A 24,455-nucleotide genomic window follows, 5' to 3' on the forward strand; every position below is an offset into this window, starting at 1 on the left:
ATACAGGACTCTCTGAAAACTAGCGGTGTGACTGTTTCAAGATGCACAATAAGGAGGCACTTGACGAAAAATGGGCTGCATGGTCGAGTCACCAAAAGCCATTACAGCGCAAATGCCACAAAGTATTTCACCTACAAAACGCAAAAGAGCAAAAAAAACAAGCCTCAAAACTTCTGGAACAAGGTAATTTGTAGTGATGAGACCAAAATTGAACTTTTTGGCCACAACCATGAGCATTACATTTGGAAAGAGGCCAACAAGGCCTATGATGAAAGGAACACTATTCCTACTGTAAAGCACGGAGGTGGATCGCTGATGATTTGGAGATGTGTGAGTTACAAAGGCACAGGAAACTTGGTCAAAGTTAAAGGAAAGATGAATGCAGCACGTTATCAGCAAATACTGGTGGCACATTTGCGCTCATCAGCCCGGAAGCTGCGCATGGGAAGTACTTGGACGTTCCAACATGACAACAATCCAAAACACAAGGCCAAGTCGACCTGTCATTGGCTACAGCAGAACAAAGTGAAGGTTCTGGAGTAGCCATCTCAGTCTCCTGACCTCGATATCATTGAGCCACTCTGAGGAGATCTCAAGCGCGCAGTTCATGCTAGCCAGCCCAGAAATTTACAGGAACTGGAGTCTGGGCAGCGTTACCATTTGAGAAAATAAAGAACCTCATTCACAAATACCACAAAAGACTTCAAGCTGTCATTGATGTTAGAGATGGCAATACACGGTATTAAGAAATTGGGTATGTGAACTTTTGATCAGGGTCATTTGGATGTTTTGTGTTGTCATTATGATTTAAAAAGAGAAACCACAGTAGTTTGACAATAAATGGCTTCACTCAACCACTAACCATGAGCGAAGAATAAGTTTTGGTGTTATCCTCATATTCTCTGAAAAAAGGCCAATAAAGCAAAAATTCTGCCAGGGTATGTAAACTTTTGAGCACAACTGTAGAAGGCAATCATTTCTATAGGAATTTATGCTGTAAATTATAAGAATAACAACAGTCACCTTGAAGTTCCATGAACATATAAATGTAAGGCTGTAAATGCCATTCTAATTCTAAATAATATGTAGAGGAGAAAACATTCATCTTAATAAAAATAGGCCTCAGCTGCTGCAAAATCTCTTTTAGAAAATATAATGGGAGCTTAATTTCTAATTGCCATTTTCCTTTTCAAATCTGAGATACATCTTTTCTAGTACACTACGTTCCATATGTGCACATCTGCATATACAGTGGGTGCGGAAAGTATTCAGACCCCTTTAAATTTTCCACTCTTTGTTTCATTGCAGCCATTTGGTAAATTCAAAAAAGTTCATTTTTTCTCATTAATGTACACTCTGCACCACATCAGAAATGTAGACATTTTTGCAAATTTATTAAAAAGAAAAACCAAAATATCACATGGTCATAAGTATTCAGACCCTTTGCTCAGACACTCATATTTAAGTCACATGCTCCTTGAGATGGTTCTACTGCTCACAGTGCATGTCAGAACATCCAAACAATAGAAACACAACTTACAGCTACCTTATCTTCTGCCGAGTGGACCACTCTCAAGGAGAAGACGGAAAAGGCCCTAGCGGAACATCGGAAGAATTTACAAGAACGCAAACGACAGAAGTTTCAACGTGATTCGGAGGACTACTCCAACAACCGGGTCTACAAATGGACCGACTCCTCTACCAACAGAAATCCTTGGCGTCGGCCAAGATTTCCACGAAACAATGGATCCTTCAGCTCAGGGAGCGACTCCTCCACTACGTCGGGTCGCCAACATTTTTGGGCCAAGGGCCGCAGGGGAGGATACCGCCACGGAGACGCACAAGGAGATCAAAGCGAAAGGATGACTACACGGTCACAGGTGAGGTTCCTAACTTAATTATCAATATCTCTGACCATCTCCTCTCCCCTGCGGAATTTTCAGTTCTACAAAAAGGACTTTCGTTTTGTCCCACACCAACATGGGATACATTCCAGCTCAAGCAGGATGTGGAAAGATTCTACAGGACTATTAGACTAAAAACTCATTTTGGGACTAATCCTACCAATACTTGGGAACCACCGCCTTCTGAGGCAGTCAGCCCCACACCAGAATTGTCTATTTCCTATCTAGGTCTCCGAAATCGGAGCAATTTCTGTCCTCCACGCACTTACCATGCCTCTGAAACTTTTATTTCCTTGATTGATCGTGAGATCAATTCTCTTTCACACCAACAACAGCTAGGATTCTTTCCCTCACGCTCTAATCTTTCATCTACTGAGAGACAAGCCCTCACATCTCTACAGACCAACAATAGCATCATCATAAAGCCAGCCGACAAGGGGGGAGCCATTGTAGTAATGAATCGGACACAATACATGGACGAAATAACCCGCCAACTATCTGACACCAATACATATGGCACTTTACAAAAAGATCCAGTAACTACCATTAACACTAAAATCCATAGCCTGATAAACTCATATCTTGAACAACATACCATTGATAAAAAAACCGCAACATATCTCATTAATCCCCATCCCATCACACCGGTTTTTTATGTGCTACCCAAAATTCATAAATCTCTCCACAACCCCCCCGGCAGGCCTATTGTAGCTTCAACTGATTCCATATTATCTCCCCTCTCCACTTTCCTTGAGAAAATCCTGACGCCACTCATCAAAAATACTCAATCCTTCCTTTTGGACACCGGACATTTTCTTAGTACCATTAGACAACTAGACACAGTACCCCCTGGCAGTACCCTAGTTACACTAGACGTCAACAGCCTCTACACTTCAATCCAACACAGTAAGGGCATGGAAGCCACTAAGTACCTATTGCAACTATCTAACATGTCCAGTAACGCCATCCAGTTCTGTCTTGACCTTCTACACATAGTACTTTACGAGAACTACTTTCTTTTGGGGGACACATTCTATGTCCAGAGATGCGGCACAGCAATGGGCTCGAACGTTGCGCCCGCGTATGCCAATGCCTTCATGAATTTCTTCGAAATCACGCATATGTACACCAATGACCTATTTCGGCAACATATTCTAAGCTATCACCGGTACATTGATGATATATTTTTCATTTGGACAGGCACAACTGAACTACTGATGTCTTTTCATTCCCAACTCAATTCCATCCTCCCTGAGCTCCAATTTACCATCCACCATGACAAAAAATCTGTACCATTCTTAGACACTAGAGTTCTTCTGGATTTTCAGGGACATCTCACTACAGACCTATATTGCAAACCAACGGACTGCAACAGCCTACTCCACTATACCAGCTGCCACCCAAGATCTATGAAAAACAGTCTACCGCGTTCGCAGTTTAACAGGGTGTCACGTATTGTCTCTGATCCAATAATCCGCAAGGACAGATTAAGCACAGTGGCTCAGAAGTTCCAACAAAGACACTACCCCAATCGGTTGCTACAGGAAGAGAAAACACATGCCTTAACACCACAGTCTCCCTCTCCACCAAGACACACAGTTGAGAGAGTTCCGTTCGTACATACCTATCACCCGCTCATACCCAAAGTACATTCCATCATCAGAAAACACTGGCCGCTCCTGTCCAAGGCCTATCCTGACATCAAGACCTTTGGGGAACCAGTACTAATGTGTACAAAAAGACCACCCAATATCAAAGACAAATTAGTGAGAGCCGATATAGGGAGTACACGCCCCAATACCACACAAAAACTTCTGTCTTCCCGCCGTAACGGTACATTCCCCTGCCTCAGTTGCGCTGCCTGTTCGAATGTGATTAGGTCAGAAAACATCACCCACCCGAGGACTGGACGGTCCTACCCAATCAAAGGTTTTTTTACTTGCAATTCAAACTTTGTGGTATACCTAGTGAAGTGTCCTTGTGGCCTCCTATATGTGGGGGAAACCACACAACGGATTAAAGATCGAATCGCTAGCCACAAATCGACAATTAGGTGTGGCAAGACCTGGCTACCCCTGCCAGACCACTTCATCAAATCCAGACACACAGTGGCCCAGTTAAAATTTCAAATCATCGAACATGTTCCTCGCCCCAGAAGAGGTGGGGACCACATTAGGCTACTCAAATCACGGGAAACATATTGGATCCACAAGTTGGATACAATGACACCAAAGGGCCTTAATAGAGAAGTGGACTGGCTCCTATGAACATCTTTACTAATATTTTTTCCATTTTTTCCAGACTCGCTAGCATACCACGATCCTAGGTGAGTTTGTACTCTTTTTACTCTTGTTCCATGACCTTTGGGTTATATATATGTATATATGTATTTTTTTTTTTTTTTTCATTGTTTTCAGTTCATTTTATTCATTTTTTCAGTTCATTATTTTTTCAGTTCATTTTTTCAGTTCATTTTTTTCAGTTCATTTTTTCAGCTCATTATTTTTTCAGTTCATTTTTTCAGTTCATTTTTTTCAGTTCATTTTTTCAGCTCATTTCAGTTTATCTCTTTATTTCATTTCCATTATTTTCTCTTTATTCCATTTCCATTACTTTCCATTATTTTTTCATTATTTTTCATTATTTTTTCATTATTTTTATTTTGTTCAACTTTTAAGTCCGTATTTTTCTTTGTAGTTCATTATTTTCAATTTTATTTATTTATTTATTTAATTTTAATTTTTATTTTTTTTTTTTATTTTTTTTTTTTCCTCTGTAAGATCGACCACTACAATATGTGTATATTATTTTTTTCCCTATCTCTATTTTTGATTATCCTCATAATCTCTGCCCAGTCTACAGCACTCTATCACCCACTGTATACCATACAGCCCTCCTTACAGCCCTCACTAACATTTCCTGCTTGCTCTGCCATAGCCAATATACATATACACACAGTTTAACAGGGCGGGACTTCCGCTCTATGTTCAGTCCATTCCTATGCCTTTCACTCCACACCGTTGCCTCTACGGCCTCCCCTAGCTCCTGTATGGCGTTCCTATCTCCATGGCTACAGCCAGCACATGCTCAGTCAGTCCCCACACTCAGAGAAACGTCACTTCCGGTTTCGGACCAGCCACTCCCGGTTTCGGACCAGCCACTTCCGGTTTCGCGCTCTGCAGTGCTTTAAAAATGCTGTACAACAGCCATACTGACAGCTAACACTGCAGCTAGGCACGGGAGCGCCGCTACCTCCTTCCTCCATTAAGGTAAATACCATGGCGACTTTATACTTCCACCAACCCAGCACTTTCTTCTTTTTATATATTCACTTACATTGAACATGTCTGCCATTACAGATCCAAAGTTGTCCCTACATTGCGCAGATACGCCTGGGCATTACGTAAATATAGGTATCTACCCCCTACTTAACCTCCTCTCTTCCCTGGCTCCTCTCTTCAGTACATACGTACTAATGTACTTCTCCTATTCTCTGCAGCATCACTGGGATCCCTATCCCTATTCTCCCTATACGCACTAAACTCTCCAAACAAGGTAACAATATGTTGTTATTATTTTAATTATACCAGTCCCTAATGTACTGTATAGGGAGTCCCTCGATGTGTGCATATATTTGTATATATTTGTAAATAGTTGTACATATGCTCATTGATCTATTTCCAATTAGGATGACCTGGACCTCTGGGGACTCTTATGGATATAAGGATCTACCATGCATTGATTGTTTTGTGTTACATTTTGTTTCTTTCTTATTTTGGTTATTTTCTTTATTTTCTTTATCGTCTACAGCGAGTATGATGAAGGCTCTGGTGGAGCCGAAACGTCTCTTATCGCTTTTTTGAAATATTCTGTTATGCTCCCTGAACACATTTAATAAATTTGTTAAAAATTTGGCATTATATTCCCTTTGAGAGTGCGGTGAAATTTATATTTGGCCACAGTGCATGTCAGTCCAAATGAGAATCATGAGGTCAAAGGAACTGGCCAAGGAGCTCAGAGACAAAATTGTGGCAAGGCACAAATCTGACCAAGGTTACAATAGAATTTCTGCAGTATTCAAGTTTCCTAAGAGCACAGCGGCCTCCATAATCCTTAATCCTGAGAGAGGTAAAGAAGAACCCAAAGATCACTGTGGCTGAGCTCCAGAGATGCAGTAGGGAGATGGGAGAAAGTTCCACAAAGTCAACTACCACTGCAGCCCTCCTCGAGCCTTTATGGCAGAGTGGTCTGATGGAAGCCTCTCCTCAGTGCAAGACATTTGAAAGCTTGCATAGAGCTTGCTAAAAACACATGAAGGACTCCCAGACTATGAGAAATAAGATTCTCTGGTTTGATGAGACCAAGATAGACCTTTTTGGTGATAATTCTAAGCCATATGTGTGGAGAAAACCAGGCACTGCTCATCACCCGCCCAATACACTCCCAACAGTGAACCATTGTGGTGGCAGCATCATGCGATGGGGGTGTTTTTCAGCTGCAGGGACAAGATGACTGGTTGCCATTGAAGAAAACATGAATGTGGCCAAGTACAGAGATATCCTGGATGAAAACCTCTTCCAGAGTGCTCTGGACCTCAGACTTGGCCGAAGGTTCACCTTACAACAAGACAATGATCCTAAGCACACAGCTAAAATAACAAAGGAGCAACTTCAAAACAACTCTGTGATCATTCTTGATTGGCCCAGCCAGAGCCTGACCTAAACCCAATTGAGCATCTCTGGAGAAACCTGAAAATGGCTGTCCACCAACGTTCACCATCCAACCTGACGGAACTGGAGAGGATCTGCAAGGAAGAATGGCAGAGGATCCCCAAATCCAGGTGTGAAAAACTTGTTGCATCATTCCCAAGAAGACTCATGGCTGTACTAACTCACAAGGGTGCTTCTACTCAATACTGAGCAAAGGGTCTGAATACTTATGACCATGTGATATTTCGGGTTTTTCTTTTTTAATAAATTTTCAAAATTTTCTACATTTCTGCTTTTTTTCAGTCAAGATGGGGTGCAGAGTTTACATTAATGCGAAAAAAATAAACTTTTTTTGAATTTACCAAATGGCTGCAATGAAACAAAGAGTAAAAAATTTAAAGGGCACTGAATACTTTCTGTACCCACTGTAGTACCCAATGTAGTACAAATGCCACATATTATAATGGTTTCCTCCACAATACTCCATATATTAACTGCTACAAAATGCCTCATTAGGACTATCTGTTCTCTGAGTTAGATTCATCTTAAAACATTCCTATGGTAGGCTTCTTTAGGAATGGATGATGAAGCTTCCGTCAACAATTTTCACAATACCTTTTTTAAAAGCAAAAAAAAAGCAAAAATGGCATAGCAACAACATTCTGAACAATCTCAAGATGTGAATGGGTGGAACTGCACTGGCTAAATAATCCAAATGAGTCCTGGTTTGGGGTTTGACTATGGTATAAGCTATAATCATGTCTCTTCCCTCTCAGCTACTATGTAGTTCTGAGATAGATCTTCTAACTTAAGGTACCTTCACACTGAACAACTTAACAATGATATCGCTAGCAATCCGTGACGTTGCAGCATCCTGGATAGCGATATTGTTGTGTTTGACACGCAGCAGCGATCTGGATCCTGCTGCAACATTGTTGGTCGGAGCAGAAAGGCCAGAACTTTATTTCGTCGCTGGATCTCCTGCAGACATCGCTGAATCAGCGTGCGTGATGCCAATTCAGCGATGTCTTCACTGGTAACCAGGGTAAACATCGGGTTACTAAGCGCAGGGCCGCGCTTAGTAACCCGATGTTTACCCTGGTTACTAGAGTTGAGCGACCTTGACCTTTTTAGAGTCGAGCCGGGTTTCGCGAAACCCGACTATCTCAAAAGTCGGGTCGAGTGAAATCGGCCGATTATGACGTAAAGTCGGGATCGACCGAAACACGAAACCCAATGCAAGTCAATGGGGCAGCATAGTCGGCAGTGAGTGGGGGCCAGGAAAACACCTAGAGTGCCCATTTTAATGTCAAAACCATCCATTCTTCTTAATGAAGCTTGTCAAGCGTAATTTACCTTATAATAATTGGAAGACATTTGAAATTGGGGGTCATTTGGCTAAAGTTGTGGTGGGTAGGGCTGGTTCAAGTAATTAGTGGGCCCAGGAAATCTGGACCACGTCACGGCAGTGGAGCAGGGAGAGGTAAGTATTTCAACTTTGCAAGTGCTGTGAACCTGAGCAAGCAGGGGGGGCCCACTCGTTGGCATTGGCACTGGCACAGGGCCCCTCAAAGTACAGCGGTGTGTTTGCACGGCGGGGGCGCCTCCCACCGGCAGCAACACTTTTGCGTACTATGACAGGCCCTGTGCCAGTGACGTCGCCAACTAGTATTCCTCCCCCCACCTGATGAAGGAACCTGCACTTTCATCTGCACCTTCGTCTTTGTCCCCGTGTAAGGTGGTATGGTATGCGGGAAGAGCAACCTGACTTTCAGCAGGGTCACAATGTTGTTGTGTAGCGTGCACGGGGAATGTTGCGTTATGGGTCAATGTACCAGCAGACTCATCTATCACTGGCTGGGCAATGGGCAGGATGAGGAGGAAACACAGATATAGGCCCAAAGAATAAAGTTGGCTAAATGCAGTTCAAAATTGGTAACACAGGAATAACCAGGGGGCATTGCAGTGGAGGACAACTGGAATGAGAGGCTGACACAGAGAGTAGGCCCAAATCAGTAAGTAGTCGAAATGCAGTTCAAAATTGGCAACCGTAGTAAACAGGCGGCACAGCTTTGTTCAGTGGAGGAGAACAGCAAGGAGTGGCAGACACCGATAGTAGGCCCCAACCCAACTAGTAGGCCAAATGCAGTCTAACATTAACAACTACTTAACGAGAGCCTGAAAATGGAATTTCAGGACAGGAAACCAGGAGAACAGCAAGGAGTGGCAGACACCGATAGTAGGCCCCAACCCAACTAGTACGCCAAATGCAGTTGTTCCATTTAACCATAATTTAATGAGAGCCTGAAGATAGAAGCTCAGGAAAGGCAACCTGGACAACACCTTGTAGTGTAACACACCATCTCTCTACACCCCATACCCAATTTGTAGGCCTAATGCAGTGTAGTTTCCAAGAACTACTAAACGAGAGCCGGAAGATCGAAGCTCAGGAAAGGCAACCTGGAGAACACCTTGGAGTGGAACACACCATCTCTCTACACCCCATACCCAATTTGTAGGCCTAATGCAGCGTAGTTTCCAACAACTACTAAACGAGAGCATGAAGATCGAAGCATTGGCGAGGAAACCTGGGGAACACCTTGGAGTGGAACACACCATCTCTCTACACCCCATACCCAATTTGTAGGCCTAATGCAGTGTAGTTTCCAAGAACTACTAAACGAGAGCCGGAAGATCGAAGCTCAGGAAAGGCAACCTGGAGAACACCTTGGAGTGGAACACACCATCTCTCTACACCCCATACCCAATTTGTAGGCCTAATGCAGCGTAGTTTCCAACAACTACTAAACGAGAGCATGAAGATCGAAGCATTGGCGAGGAAACCTGGGGAACACCTTGGAGTGGAACACACCATCTCTCTACACCCCATACCCAATTTGTAGGCCTAATGCAGTGTAGTTTCCAAGAACTACTAAACGAGAGCCGGAAGATCGAAGCTCAGGAAAGGCAACCTGGAGAACACCTTGGAGTGGAACACACCATCTCTCTACATCCCATACCCAATTTGTAGGCCTAATGCAGCGTAGTTTCCAACAACTACTAAACGAGAGCATGAAGATCGAAGCATTGGCGAGGAAACCTGGGGAACACCTTGGAGTGGAACACACCATCTCTCTACACCCCATACCCAATTTGTAGGCCTAATGCAATGTAGTTTCCAAGAACTACTAAACGAGAGCCGGAAGATCGAAGCTCAGGAAAGGCAACCTGGAGAACACCTTGGAGTGGAACACACCATCTCTCTACACCCCATACCCAATTTGTAGGCCTAATGCAGCGTAGTTTCCAACAACTACTAAACGAGAGCATGAAGATCGAAGCATTGGCGAGGAAACCTGGGGAACACCTTGGAGTGGAACACACCATCTCTCTACACCCCATACCCAATTTGTAGGCCTAATGCAGTGTAGTTTCCAAGAACTACTAAACGAGAGCCGGAAGATCGAAGCTCAGGAAAGGCAACCTGGAGAACACCTTGGAGTGGAACACACCATCTCTCTACACCCCATACCCAATTTGTAGGCCTAATGCAGCGTAGTTTCCAACAACTACTAAACGAGAGCATGAAGATCGAAGCATTGGCGAGGAAACCTGGGGAACACCTTGGAGTGGAACACACCATCTCTCTACACCCCATACCCAATTTGTAGGCCTAATGCAGTGTAGTTTCCAAGAACTACTAAACGAGAGCCGGAAGATCGAAGCTCAGGAAAGGCAACCTGGAGAACACCTAGGAGTGGAACACACCATCTCTCTACACCCCATACCCAATTTGTAGGCCTAATGCAGTGTAGTTTCCAAGAACTACTAAACGAGAGCCGGAAGATCGAAGCTCAGGAAAGGCAACCTGGAGAACACCTTGGAGTGGAACACACCCTCTCTCTACACCCCATACCCAATTTGTAGGCCTAATGCAGTGTAGTTTCCAACAACTACTAAACGAGAGCCGGAAGATCGAAGCTCAGGAAAGGCAACCTGGAGAACACCTTGGAGTGGAACACACCATCTCTCTACACCCCATACCCAATTTGTAGGCCTAATGCAGTGTAGTTTCCAACAACTACTAAACGAGAGCCGGAAGATCGAAGCTCAGGAAAGGCAACCTGGAGAACACCTTGGAGTGGAACACACCATCTCTCTACACCCCATACCCAATTTGTAGGCCTAATGCAGCGTAGTTTCCAACAACTACTAAACGAGAGCATGAAGATCGAAGCATTGGCGAGGAAACCTGGGGAACACCTTGGAGTGGAACACACCATCTCTCTACACCCCATACCCAATTTGTAGGCCTAATGCAGTGTAGTTTCCAAGAACTACTAAACGAGAGCCGGAAGATCGAAGCTCAGGAAAGGCAACCTGGAGAACACCTTGGAGTGGAACACACCATCTCTCTACACCCCATACCCAATTTGTAGGCCTAATGCAGTGTAGTTTCCAACAACTACTAAACGAGAGCTGGAAGATCGAAGCTCAGGAAAGGCAACCTGGAGAACACCTTGGAGTGGAACACACCATCTCTCTACACCCCATACCCAATTTGTAGGCCTAATTCAGCGTAGTTTCCAACAACTACTAAACGAGAGCATGAAGATCGAAGCATTGGCGAGGAAACCTGGGGAACACCTTGGAGTGGAACACACCATCTCTCTACACCCCATACCCATTTTGTAGGCCTAATGCAGTGTAGTTTTCTACAACTACTAAACGAGAGTCGGAAGACCGAAGCAATGGCAAGGAAACCTGGGGAACACCTTGGAGTGTAACACACCATCTCTCTCCACCCGATACCCATTTTGTAGGCCTAATGCAGTGTAGTTTTCTACAACTACTAAACGAGAGTCGGAAGACCGAAGCAATGGCAAGGAAACCTGGGGAACACCTTGGAGTGTAACACACCATCTCTCTCCACCCCATACCCAATTTGTAGGCCTAATGCAGCCTACTTTCCGACAACTACTAAACGAGAGCATGAAGATCGAAGCTCAGGAAAGGCAACCTGGGGAACACCTTGGAGTGTAACAAACCCTCTCTCTACACCACGGAAGGGCTGATTCTTAGGAAGGAAGGCTGTCGGAAAGAAGCAGGGCGCGTCCGAGGGTGATTATATTCTTATTAGGTATATACTCACCCTCGGACGCGCCCTGCTTCTTTATTTGTAATGAATGTTTATTTGCAATGTGGTTTTGACTTACTCTATTTTTTTGGTAAATAATGATTTTATTATTTTCATTGTTTTGCATCTTCTTGGCAATAATATAAAGAAGATGCGACAGGACAACACTCGGTGGATGCCATATCTGTGTTTTAAATTGAAAAAAACTTTCAGTTAACTACTTGCAGGAGAAAGTTATTGTAGCTGGTGGCCATTTTTAGTACTGTACCAGATTTTTGTTGTATGTGTTTGTTTTTAATGTTAAAATGTCTGCATTTGATATCTCTCCAGTATTTTCTTTTTTATAAGCAAAATACTTATTTTTATATTTTCTGATGTTGGTTCAAGGGGTACACGGGCAGCAGTAGACAGGTCAGTGGAGGCCTAGTGGAAGGAGGGACCGCAGACAGGCTTCGAAGCCCTAACATAATAAATTGGGTTGGCTGTAGGCAATTTAAAATTGGTTCCAGGGGAACACGGGCGGCAGTAGACAGGTCAGTGGAGGCCTAGTGGAAGGAGGGACCGCAGACAGGCTTCGAAGCCCTAACATAATAAATTGGGCTGGCTGTAGGCAATTTAAAATTGGTTCCAGGGGAACACGGGCGGCAGTAGCCAGGTCAGTGTAGTAGTAGTAGTGGAAAGAACGGGCCGCAGACAGGCTTCGAAGGCCTAACATAACAAAAATTGGGCTGTAGGCAATTTAAAATTGGTTCCAGGGGAACACGGGCGGCAGTAGACAGGTCAGTGGAGGCCTAGTGGAAGGAGGGACCGCAGACAGGCTTCGAAGCCCTAACATAATAAATTGGGCTGGCTGTAGGCAATTTAAAATTGGTTCCAGGGGAACACGGGCAGCAGTAGACAGGTCAGTGGAGGCCTAGTGGAAGGAGGGACCGCAGACAGGCTTCGAAGCCCTAACATAATAAATTGGGCTGGCTGTAGGCAATTTAAAATTGGTTCCAGGGGAACACGGGCGGCAGTAGACAGGTCAGTGGAGGCCTAGTGGAAGGAGGGACCGCAGACAGGCTTCGAAGCCCTAACATAATAAATTGGGCTGGCTGTAGGCAATTTAAAATTGGTTCCAGGGGAACACGGGCGGCAGTAGCCAGGTCAGTGTAGTAGTAGTGGAAAGAACGGGCCGCAGACAGGCTTCGAAGGCCTAACATAACAAAAATTGGGCTGTAGGCAATTTAAAATTGGTTCCAGGGGAACACGGGCGGCAGTAGACAGGTCAGTGGAGGCCTAGTGGAAGGAGGGACCGCAGACAGGCTTCGAAGCCCTAACATAATAAATTGGGCTGGCTGTAGGCAATTTAAAATTGGTTCCAGGGGAACACGGGCAGCAGTAGACAGGTCAGTGGAGGCCTAGTGGAAGGAGGGACCGCAGACAGGCTTCGAAGCCCTAACATAATAAATTGGGCTGGCTGTAGGCAATTTAAAATTGGTTCCAGGGGAACACGGGCGGCAGTAGACAGGTCAGTGGAGGCCTAGTGGAAGGAGGGACCGCAGACAGGCTTCGAAGCCCTAACATAATAAATTGGGCTGGCTGTAGGCAATTTAAAATTGGTTCCAGGGGAACACGGGCGGCAGTAGCCAGGTCAGTGTAGTAGTAGTGGAAAGAACGGGCCGCAGACAGGCTTCGAAGGCTTAACATAACAAAAATTGGGCTGTAGGCAATTTAAAATTGGTTCCAGGGGAACACGGGCGGCAGTAGACAGGTCAGTGGAGGCCTAGTGGAAGGAGGGACCGCAGACAGGCTTCGAAGCCCTAACATAATAAATTGGGCTGGCTGTAGGCAATTTAAAATTGGTTCCAGGGGAACACGGGCAGCAGTAGACAGGTCAGTGGAGGCCTAGTGGAAGGAGGGACCGCAGACAGGCTTCGAAGCCCTAACATAATAAATTGGGCTGGCTGTAGGCAATTTAAAATTGGTTCCAGGGGAACACGGGCGGCAGTAGACAGGTCAGTGGAGGCCTAGTGGAAGGAGGGACCGCAGACAGGCTTCGAAGCCCTAACATAATAAATTGGGCTGGCTGTAGGCAATTTAAAATTGGTTCCAGGGGAACACGGGCGGCAGTAGACAGGTCAGTGGAGGCCTAGTGGAAGGAGGGACCGCAGACAGGCTTCGAAGCCCTAACATAATAAATTGGGCTGGCTGTAGGCAATTTAAAATTGGTTCCAGGGGAACACGGGCGGCAGTAGCCAGGTCAGTGTAGTAGTAGTGGAAAGAACGGGCCGCAGACAGGCTTCGAAGGCCTAACATAACAAAAATTGGGCTGTAGGCAATTTAAAATTGGTTCCAGGGGAACACGGGCGGCAGTAGACAGGTCAGTGGAGGCCTAGTGGAAGGAGGGACCGCAGACAGGCTTCGAAGCCCTAACATAATAAATTGGGCTGGCTGTAGGCAATTTAAAATTGGTTCCAGGGGAACACGGGCAGCAGTAGACAGGTCAGTGGAGGCCTAGTGGAAGGAGGGACCGCAGACAGGCTTCGAAGCCCTAACATAATAAATTGGGCTGGCTGTAGGCAATTTAAAATTGGTTCCAGGGGAACACGGGCGGCAGTAGACAGGTCAGTGGAGGCCTAGTGGAAGGAGGGACCGCAGACAGGCTTCGAAGCCCTAACATAATAAATTGGGCTGGCTGTAGGCAATTTAAAATTGGTTCCAGGGGAACACGGGCAGCAGTAGACAGGTCAGTGGAGGCCTAGTGGAAGGAGGGACCGCAGACAGGCTTCGAAGCCCTAACATAATAAATTGGGCTGGCTGTAGGCAATTTAAAATTGGTTCCAGGGGAACACGGGCGGCAGTAGACAGGTCAGTGGAGGCCTAGTGGAAGGAGGGACCGCAGACAGGCTTCGAAGCCCTAACATAATAAATTGGGCTGGCTGTAGGCAATTTAAAATTGGTTCCAGGGGAACACGGGCAGCAGTAGACAGGTCAGTGGAGGCCTAGTGGAAGGAGTGACCGCAGACAGGCTTCGAAGGCGTAACATAAGAAAAATGTCAATACAATGGTATTGACAGTGCCAGGCATTGAAGGATGTCAGCGCATAGACTAAACATTGGTGGAGCTGTGAGAGAAAATTTTGCAAGTCGTAGAGCACTGTTTGACCTGGGGGGGGGACTGTCTTGTGGCCGGCGGTACAGGCCCAGGGCCCCTCATATTACAACGGTGTGTCTGACGTTGGGTGCGCACCACCACCGCCAGACACTTTATTGTACTATGAGGGACCTAGTGGCAGTGCCGTCGACCAAAAGCAGGCACACCCACCTCTTCAGACAAACAGTACTCTCACGGGTGCTGGCGCCAAGTGGCGATACCACGGCCCCGTGTGGGGACTTTGGCCATTTAGGGAGGTGTTAACATGTCGGATGCTGGACAATCAGGTGCTGCAAATTACGAGATTAGAAAAGTCGTTCAGAATAGTCCACAGGCAAGACCTTTACATAGGAAAGCTAGGTGTCAGCCGGGCAAGGTGGGGCAAAAGATTTCGAAATCCAGTTGTGGTTCATTTTAATGAAGGTTAGATCATCTACATTTTGGGTAGCCAGACGAGTCCTTTTTTCTGTTAGTATTGAACCTGCAGCACTGAATACTCTTTCTGATAGGACACTAGCTGCCGGGCAAGCAAGCTCCTGCAATGCATATTCTGACAATTCTGGCCAGGTGTCTAATTTTGATGCCCAGTAATCAAATGGGAATGACGGTTGAGGGAGAACATCGATAAGGGATGAAAAATAGTTTGTAACCATACTGGACAAATGTTGTCTCCTGTCACTTTGAATTGATGCTGCAGTACCTGTCCTGTCTGCGGTCATAGCAAAATCACTCCACAACCTGGTCAGAAAACCCCTCTGGCCAACGCCACTTCTGATTTCTGCCCCTCTAACTCCTCTGGTCTGCTGGCCCCTGCAGCTCGTGTGAGAACGATCACGGGCGCTGTGTGCAGGGAATGCCAGAAGCAAACGGTCAACAAGAGTTGATTGTTTGGTTGCTAATATTAGTTCCAAGTTCTCATGTGGCATTATATTTTGCAATTTGCCTTTATAGCGAGGATCAAGGAGGCAGGCCAACCAGTAATCGTCATCGTTCATCATTTTAGTTATGCGTGTGTCCCTTTTGAGGATACGTAAGGCATAATCCGCCATGTGGGCCAAAGTTCCAGTTCTCAAATCTGCGGTTGTGCTTGGTTGAGGGGCAGTTTCAGGCAAATCCACGTCACTTGTGTCCCTCCAAAAACCAGAACCCGGCCTTGCCGCGCCACCAATTTCCAGTGGCCCCGGAAAAGCTTCCTCATTAAAAATATAATCATCCCCATCATCCTCCTCGTCCTCCTCCTCCTCTTCGCCCGCTAACTCGTCCTGTACACTGCCCTGGCCAGACAATGGCTGACTGTCATCAAGGCTTTCCTCTTCCTCAGCTGCAGACGCCTGATCCTTTATGTGCGTCAAACTTTGCATCAGCAGACGCATTAGGGGGATGCTCATGCTTATTATGGCGTTGTCTGCACTAACCAGCCGTGTGCATTCCTCAAAACACTGAAGGACTTGACACATGTCTTGAATCTTCGACCACTGCACACCTGACAACTGCATGTCTGCCATCCTACTGCCTGCCCGTGTATGTGTATCCTCCCACAAAAACATAACAGCCCGCCTCTGTTCGCACAGTCTCTGAAGCATGTGCATTGTTGAGTTCCACCTTGTTGCAACGTCTATGATTAGGCGATGCTGGGGAAGGTTCAAAGAACGCTGATAGGTCTGCATACGGCTGGAGTGTACGGGCGAACGGCGGATATGTGAGCAAAGTCCACGCACTTTGAGGAGCAGGTCGGATAACCCCGGATAACTTTTCAGGAAGCACTGCACCACCAGGTTTAAGGTGTGAGCCAGGCAAGGAATGTGTTTCAGTTGGGAAAGGAAGATGGCAGCCATGAAATTCCTTCCGTTATCACTCACTACCTTGCCTGCCTCAAGATCTACAGTGCCCAGCCACGACTGCGTTTCTTTCTGCAAGAACTCGGACAGAACTTCAGCGGTGTGTCTGTTGTCGCCCAAACACTTCATAGCCAATACAGCCTGCTGACGTTTGCCAGTAGCTGCCCCATAATGGGAGACCTGGTGTGCAACAGTGGCAGCTGCGGATGGATAGGTTGTGCGACTGCGGTCTGTGGACGAGCTCTCGCTTCTGCAGGAGGACGAAGAGGAGGAGGAGGGGGTGCGAACGGCTACAGACAACTGTTTCCTAGACCGTGGGCTAGGCAGAACTGTCCCAAACTTGCTGTCCCCTGTGGACCCTGCATCCACCACATTTACCCAGTGTGCCGTGATGGACACGTAACGTCCCTGGCCATGCCTACTGGTCCATGCATCTGTTGTCAGGTGCACCATTGTGCTCACAGATTGCCTGAGTGCATGGACGATGCGCTCTTTAACATGCTGGTGGAGGGCTGGGATGGCTTTTCTGGAAAAAAAGTGTCGACTGGGTAGCTCGTAGCGTGGTACAGCGTAGTCCATCAGGGCTTTGAAAGCTTCGCTTTCAACTAACCGGTAGGGCATCATCTCTAACGAGATTAGTCTAGCTATGTGGGCGTTCAAACCCTGTGTACATGGATGCGAGGCTAAGTACTTCCTTTTTCTAACCATAGTCTCATGTAGGGTGAGCTGGACTGGAGAGCTGGAGATCGTGGAACTAGCGAGGGTGCCGGTGGACATGGCAGACTGAGAGACGGTGGGAGATGGTATTGTTGCCGCCGGTGCCCTAGATGCAGTGTTTCCTACTACGAAACTGGTGATTCCCTGACCCTGACTGCTTTGGCCTGGCAAAGAAACCTGCACAGATACTGCAGGTGGTGCGGAAAATGGTGGCCCTACACTGCCGGAAGGGATGTTGCGTTGCTGACTAGCTTCATTGGCCGAGGGTGCTACAACCTTAAGGGACGTTTGGTAGTTAGTCCAGGCTTGCAAATGCATGGTGGTTAAATATCTATGCATGCAACTTGTATTGAGACTTTTCAGATTCTGTCCTCTGCTTAAGGTAGTTGAACATTTTTGACAGATGACTTTGCGCTGATCAATTGGATGTTGTTTAAAAAAATGCCAGACTGCACTCTTTCTAGCATCGGATACCTTTTCAGGCATTGCAGACTGAGCTTTAACCGGATGGCCACGCTGTCCTCCAACAGGTTTTGGCTTTGCCACGCGTTTTGGGCAAGATACGGGCCCGGCAGATGGAACCTGTTGCGATGTTGATGCCTGCTGCGGCCCCTCCTCCTCCGCTTCAGAACTGCTGCCGCCTGCACCCTGTTCCCCCAATGGCTGCCAATCGGGGTCAAGAACTGGGTCATCTATTACCTCTTCTTGTAGCTCGTGTGCAACTTCGTCACCGTGTCGGTCGGTGGTATTGCATTCGTGATGGGGCAACATAGTCTCATCAGGGTCTGATTCTTGATCAGCACCCTGCGAGGGCAATGTTGTGGTCTGAGTCAAAGGACCAGCATAGTAGTCTGGCTGTGGCTGTGCATCAGTGCACTCCATGTCAGATTCAACTTGTAATGGGCATGGACTGTTAACTGCTTCACTTTCTAAGCCAGGGACGGTATGTGTAAAGAGCTCCATGGAGTAACCCGTTGTGTCACCTGCTGCATTCTTCTCTGTTGTTGTTTTTGCTGAAGAGGACAAGGAAGCGACTTGTCCCTGACCGTGAACATCCACTAACGACACGCTGCTTTGACATTTACCAGTTTCACGAGAGGAGGCAAAAGAGCTAGAGGCTGAGTCAGCAAGATAAGCCAAAACTTGCTCTTGCTGCTCCGGCTTTAAAAGCGGTTTTCCTACTCCCAGAAGAGGGAGCGTTCGAGGCCTTGTGTAGCCAGACGACGAACCTGGCTCCACAGCTCCAGACTTAGGTGCAATATTTTTTTTCCCACGACCAGCTGATGCTCCACCACTACCACTACCCTCATTACCAGCTGACAATGAACGCCCCCGGCCACGACCTCTTCCACCAGACTTCCTCATTGTTTTAAAAACGTAAACAAACTAACGGTATTTGTTGCTGTCACACAAATTACACGGTGAGCTATAACTTCAGTATGATTTAGCTACCCCTTTACAGGTGAGTGAGACCACAACGAAAATCAGGCACAATGTTACACACTCTGTTGTTGGTGGCAACAAATGAGAGAGATGCCACACACGCAGGACTGTCACTGAAGCACTGTCACTGAAGCACAAATGTAAATATTAATCTCCCACTGATTTGTTTTTTTTTTTTTTTTCAGGGAGACTTTAGGAAAAAAAAATAATAGAATAAAATGATTTTTTCAGGAAGAATTTAGAAACCAAATAAAATAAAATGATTTTTTCAGGGAGAATTTAGAAAACAAATAAAACAAAAAAAGGCTTTCTATGGCCCACTGAGTGAGAGATGACGCACACAGGAGTCAGGAGTGGCACACAAGCCCAGAGGCCAATATTTATCTCCCACTGATTGATGTAGTGATTTTTTCAGGTAGATTTTGGAACCCAAATCAAGCTAAAAAAATAATAGGCTTTCTATGGCCCACAATTGGAGAGAGAGAGAGAGAGATGGCACACCCAGGAGTCAAGACTGGCACACAAGCAGAAAGGGCAATATTAATCTCCCACTGTTTTTTTTTTTTTTTTTATTCAGGGAGATTTTAGGAAAAAAAATAATAGAATAAAATGATTTTTTCAGGAAGAATTTATAAACCAAATAAAATAAAATGATTTTTTCAGGGAGAATTTAGAAAACAAATAAAACAAAAAAAGGCTTTCTATGGCCCACTGAGTGAGAGATGACGCACACAGGAGTCAGGAGTGGCACACAAGCCCAGAGGCCAATATTTATCTCCCACTGATTGATGTAGTGATTTTTTCAGGTAGATTTTGGAACCCAAATCAAGCTAAAAAAATAATAGGCTTTCTATGGCCCACAATTGGAGAGAGAGAGAGAGATGGCACACCCAGGAGTCAAGACTGGCACACAAGCAGAAAGGGCAATATTAATCTCCCACTGATTTTTTTTTTTTTTTTTTTTCAGGGAGACTTTAGGAAAAAAAAATAATAGAATAAAATGATTTTTTCAGGAAGAATTTAGAAACCAAATAAAATAAAATGATTTTTTCAGGGAGAATTTAGAAAACAAATAAAACAAAAAAAGGCTTTCTATGGCCCACTGAGTGAGAGATGACGCACACAGGAGTCAGGAGTGGCACACAAGCCCAGAGGCCAATATTTATCTCCCACTGATTGATGTAGTGATTTTTTCAGGTAGATTTTGGAACCCAAATCAAGCTAAAAAAATAATAGGCTTTCTATGGCCCACAATTGGAGAGAGAGAGAGAGAGATGGCACACCCAGGAGTCAAGACTGGCACACAAGCAGAAAGGGCAATATTAATCTCCCACTGTTTTTTTTTTTTTTTTTATTCAGGGAGATTTTAGGAAAAAAAATAATAGAATAAAATGATTTTTTCAGGAAGAATTTATAAACCAAATAAAATAAAATGATTTTTTCAGGGAGAATTTAGAAAACAAATAAAACAAAAAAAGGCTTTCTATGGCCCACTGAGTGAGAGATGACGCACACAGGAGTCAGGAGTGGCACACAAGCCCAGAGGCCAATATTTATCTCCCACTGATTGATGTAGTGATTTTTTCAGGTAGATTTTGGAACCCAAATCAAGCTAAAAAAATAATAGGCTTTCTATGGCCCACAATTGGAGAGAGAGAGAGAGATGGCACACCCAGGAGTCAAGACTGGCACACAAGCAGAAAGGGCAATATTAATCTCCCACTGATTTTTTTTTTTTTTTTTTTTCAGGGAGACTTTAGGAAAAAAAAAAAATAGAATAAAATGATTTTTTCAGGAAGAATTTGGAAACCAAATAAAATAAAATGATTTTTTCAGGGAGAATTTAGAAAACAAATAAAACAAAAAAAGGCTTTCTATGGCCCACTGAGTGAGAGATGACGCACACAGGAGTCAGGAGTGGCACACAAGCCCAGAGGCCAATATTTATCTCCCACTGATTGATGTAGTGATTTTTTCAGGTAGATTTTGGAACCCAAATCAAGCTAAAAAAATAATAGGCTTTCTATGGCCCACAATTGGAGAGAGAGAGAGAGAGATGGCACACCCAGGAGTCAAGACTGGCACACAAGCAGAAAGGGCAATATTAATCTCCCACTGTTTTTTTTTTTTTTTTTATTCAGGGAGATTTTAGGAAAAAAAATAATAGAATAAAATGATTTTTTCAGGAAGAATTTATAAACCAAATAAAATAAAATGATTTTTTCAGGGAGAATTTAGAAAACAAATAAAACAAAAAAAGGCTTTCTATGGCCCACTGAGTGAGAGATGACGCACACAGGAGTCAGGAGTGGCACACAAGCCCAGAGGCCAATATTTATCTCCCACTGATTGATGTAGTGATTTTTTCAGGTAGATTTTGGAACCCAAATCAAGCTAAAAAAATAATAGGCTTTCTATGGCCCACAATTGGAGAGAGAGAGAGAGATGGCACACCCAGGAGTCAAGACTGGCACACAAGCAGAAAGGGCAATATTAATCTCCCACTGATTTTTTTTTTTTTTTTTTTCAGGGAGACTTTAGGAAAAAAAAAAAATAGAATAAAATGATTTTTTCAGGAAGAATTTAGAAACCAAATAAAATAAAATGATTTTTTCAGGGAGAATTTAGAAAACAAATAAAACAAAAAAAGGCTTTCTATGGCCCACTGAGTGAGAGATGACGCACACAGGAGTCAGGAGTGGCACACAAGCCCAGAGGCCAATATTTATCTCCCACTGATTGATGTAGTGATTTTTTCAGGTAGATTTTGGAACCCAAATCAAGCTAAAAAAATAATAGGCTTTCTATGGCCCACAATTGGAGAGAGAGAGAGAGAGATGGCACACCCAGGAGTCAAGACTGGCACACAAGCAGAAAGGGCAATATTAATCTCCCACTGATTTGTTTTTTGTTTTTTTTCAGGGAGACTTTAGGAAAAAAAAATAATAGAATAAAATGATTTTTTCAGGAAGAATTTAGAAACCAAATAAAATAAAATGATTTTTTCAGGGAGAATTTAGAAAACAAATAAAACAAAAAAAGGCTTTCTATGGCCCACTGAGTGAGAGATGACGCACACAGGAGTCAGGAGTGGCACACAAGCCCAGAGGCCAATATTTATCTCCCACTGTTTTTTTTTTGTTCCAGGGAAAATTTATAAACCCAATAAAAACAATAATAAATAGGCTTTCTATGGCCCACTATCTGAGAGAGAGAGAGAGATGGCACGCTTAGGACTGGCACACAAACCCAAAGGCCAATATTAATCTCCCTTTTTTTTTTCAGGGAGAATTTATAAAAGCAAAAAAAAATAAATAAATAGGCTTTCTATGGCCCACTATTTGTGAGAGAGATGGCACGCTCAGGACTGGCACACAAGCCCAGAGGCCAATATTAATCTCCCACTTTTTTTTTTTGTTCCAGGGAAAATTTATAAACCCAATAAAAAAAATAATAAATAGGCTTTCTATGGCCCACTATCTGAGAGAGAGAGATGGCACGCTTAGGACTGGCACACAAGCCCAAACGCCAATATTAATCTCCCACTGATTGATTTATTGATTTTTTCAGGTAGAATTTAGAACCCAAATAAAGCAAAAAAAAAAAAAAGGGCTTTCTATGGCCCACTGAGTGAGTGATGATGCACACAGGAGTCAGGAGTGGCACACAAGCCCTGAGGCCAATATTTTTCTCCCACTGATTGATGTAGTGATTTTTTCAGGTAGATTTTAGAACCCAAATCAAGCAAAAAAATAAATAGGCTTTCTATGGCCCACTATTTGTGAGAGAGATGGCACGCTCAGGACTGGCACACAAGCCCAGAGGCCAATATTAATCTCCCACTTTTTTTTTTTTTGTTCCAGGGAAAATTTATAAACCCAATAAAAAAAATAATAAATAGGCTTTCTATGGTCCATTATCTGAGAGAGAGAGATGGCACGCTTAGGACTGGCACACAAGCCCAAAGGCCAATATTAATCTCCCACTGATTGATTTATTGATTTTTTCAGGTAGAATTTAGAACCCAAATAAAGCAAAAAAAAAAAAATGGGCTTTCTATGGCCCACTGAGTGAGTGATGATGCACACAGGAGTCAGGAGTGGCACACAAGCCCTGAGGCCAATATTTTTCTCCCACTGATTGATGTAGTGATTTTTTCAGGTAGATTTTAGAACCCACATCAAGCAAAAAAATAAATAGGCTTTCTATGGCCCACTATTTGTGAGAGAGATGGCACGCTCAGGACTGGCACACAAGCCCAGAGGCCAATATTAATCTCCCACTTGTGGACTGATGCACAAATTAAATAAAAAGTGTGTACAAACAAAAAAGATAGCTGTGCAGAAAGGAAGGAACAAGATGATTTGTGCTTTGAAAAAAGCAGTTGGTTTGCACAGCGGCGTACACACAGCAATGCAGCTATCAGGGAGCCTTCTAGGGCAGCCCAATGAGCTACAGCGCTGAGGGGAAAAAAAAAAAATGTAGCTTCCACTGTCCCTGCACACCGAAGGTGGTGTTGGGCAGTGGAAATCGCTACAGCACAAGCGGTTTGGTGGTTAATGGACCCTGCCTAACTCTATCCCTGCTTCTGACGAAGCGGCAGCAACCTCTCCCTAAGCTCAGATCAGCAGCAGTAACATGGCGGTCGGCGGGAACGCCCCTTTATAGCCCCTGTGACGCCGCAGACAGCAAGCCAATCACTGCAATGCCCTTCTCTAAGATGGTGGGGACCAGGACCTATGTCCTCACGCTGCCCACACTCTGCGTTTACCTTCATTGGCTGAGAAATGGCGCTTTTCGCGTTATTGAAACGCGACTTTGGCGCGAAAGTCGCGTACCGCATGGCCGACCCCGCACAGGGGTCGGATCGGGTTTCATGAAACTCAACTTTGCCAAAAGTCGGCGACTTTTGAAAATGAACGACCCGTTTCGCTCAACCCTACTGGTTACCATTGTAAATGTAAAAAAAAAAAACAGTACATACTTACCTTCCGGTGTCTGTCCCCTCGCCGTCAGCTTCCCGCACTGACTGTGAGCGCCGGCTGGCTGTAAAGCACAGCGGTGACGTCACCGCTCTGCTTTACGGCCGGCCAGCGCTGACACAGTGCAGGGAAGCTGAGGCCGGGGGACGCGTCAGACACCGGAATGTAAGTATGTAGTGTTTGGTTTCTTTTACATTTACAATGGTAACCAGGGTAAACATCGGGTTACTAAGCGCGACCCTGCGCTTAGTAACCCGATGTTTACCCTGGTTACCAGGGGACTTCAGCATCGTTGGTCGCTGGAGAGCTGTCTGTGTGACAGCTCTCCAGCGACCACACAGCGACGAAACAGCGACGCTGCAGCAATCGGCATCGTTGCCTATATCGCTGCAGCGTCGCTTAATGTGACGGTACATTCACACCTTTCGGTATCTAAAAAAATTGATGTTGCCACTTGGTCTCACAGGTAGACTAAGAGCAATCGGATGGGCTTATCTCCAGATAGCCCAAGCCATATGTAAACCACCTTAGACACAGAGCATCTTGGACCAGCCAAGACCAAAAGACATTCTTAGAAAGGGAAAGTAGAA

At 44.9% G+C, this 24,455-nt stretch overlaps 1 protein-coding gene and 1 long non-coding RNA gene across 3 annotated transcripts in view; one reads left to right on the forward strand and one right to left on the reverse strand.

The window, feature by feature from the left end:
- The window catches only part of SLC12A5 (solute carrier family 12 member 5), a 173,514-nt gene that overhangs the window by 127,239 nt on the left and 21,820 nt on the right, over positions 1–24,455 (reverse strand). The gene's annotated exons all lie outside the window — the stretch shown is intronic.
- LOC138665047 (uncharacterized) lies at positions 5,055–5,819 on the forward strand. The gene is made up of 4 exons (XR_011318420.1): positions 5,055–5,173; positions 5,264–5,317; positions 5,404–5,459; positions 5,593–5,819. It is a non-coding gene; the product is annotated as an uncharacterized lncRNA (long non-coding RNA).

Source organism: Ranitomeya imitator, chromosome 2, assembly GCF_032444005.1.
Source record: "Ranitomeya imitator isolate aRanImi1 chromosome 2, aRanImi1.pri, whole genome shotgun sequence".
NCBI lineage: Eukaryota > Metazoa > Chordata > Amphibia > Anura > Dendrobatidae > Ranitomeya > Ranitomeya imitator.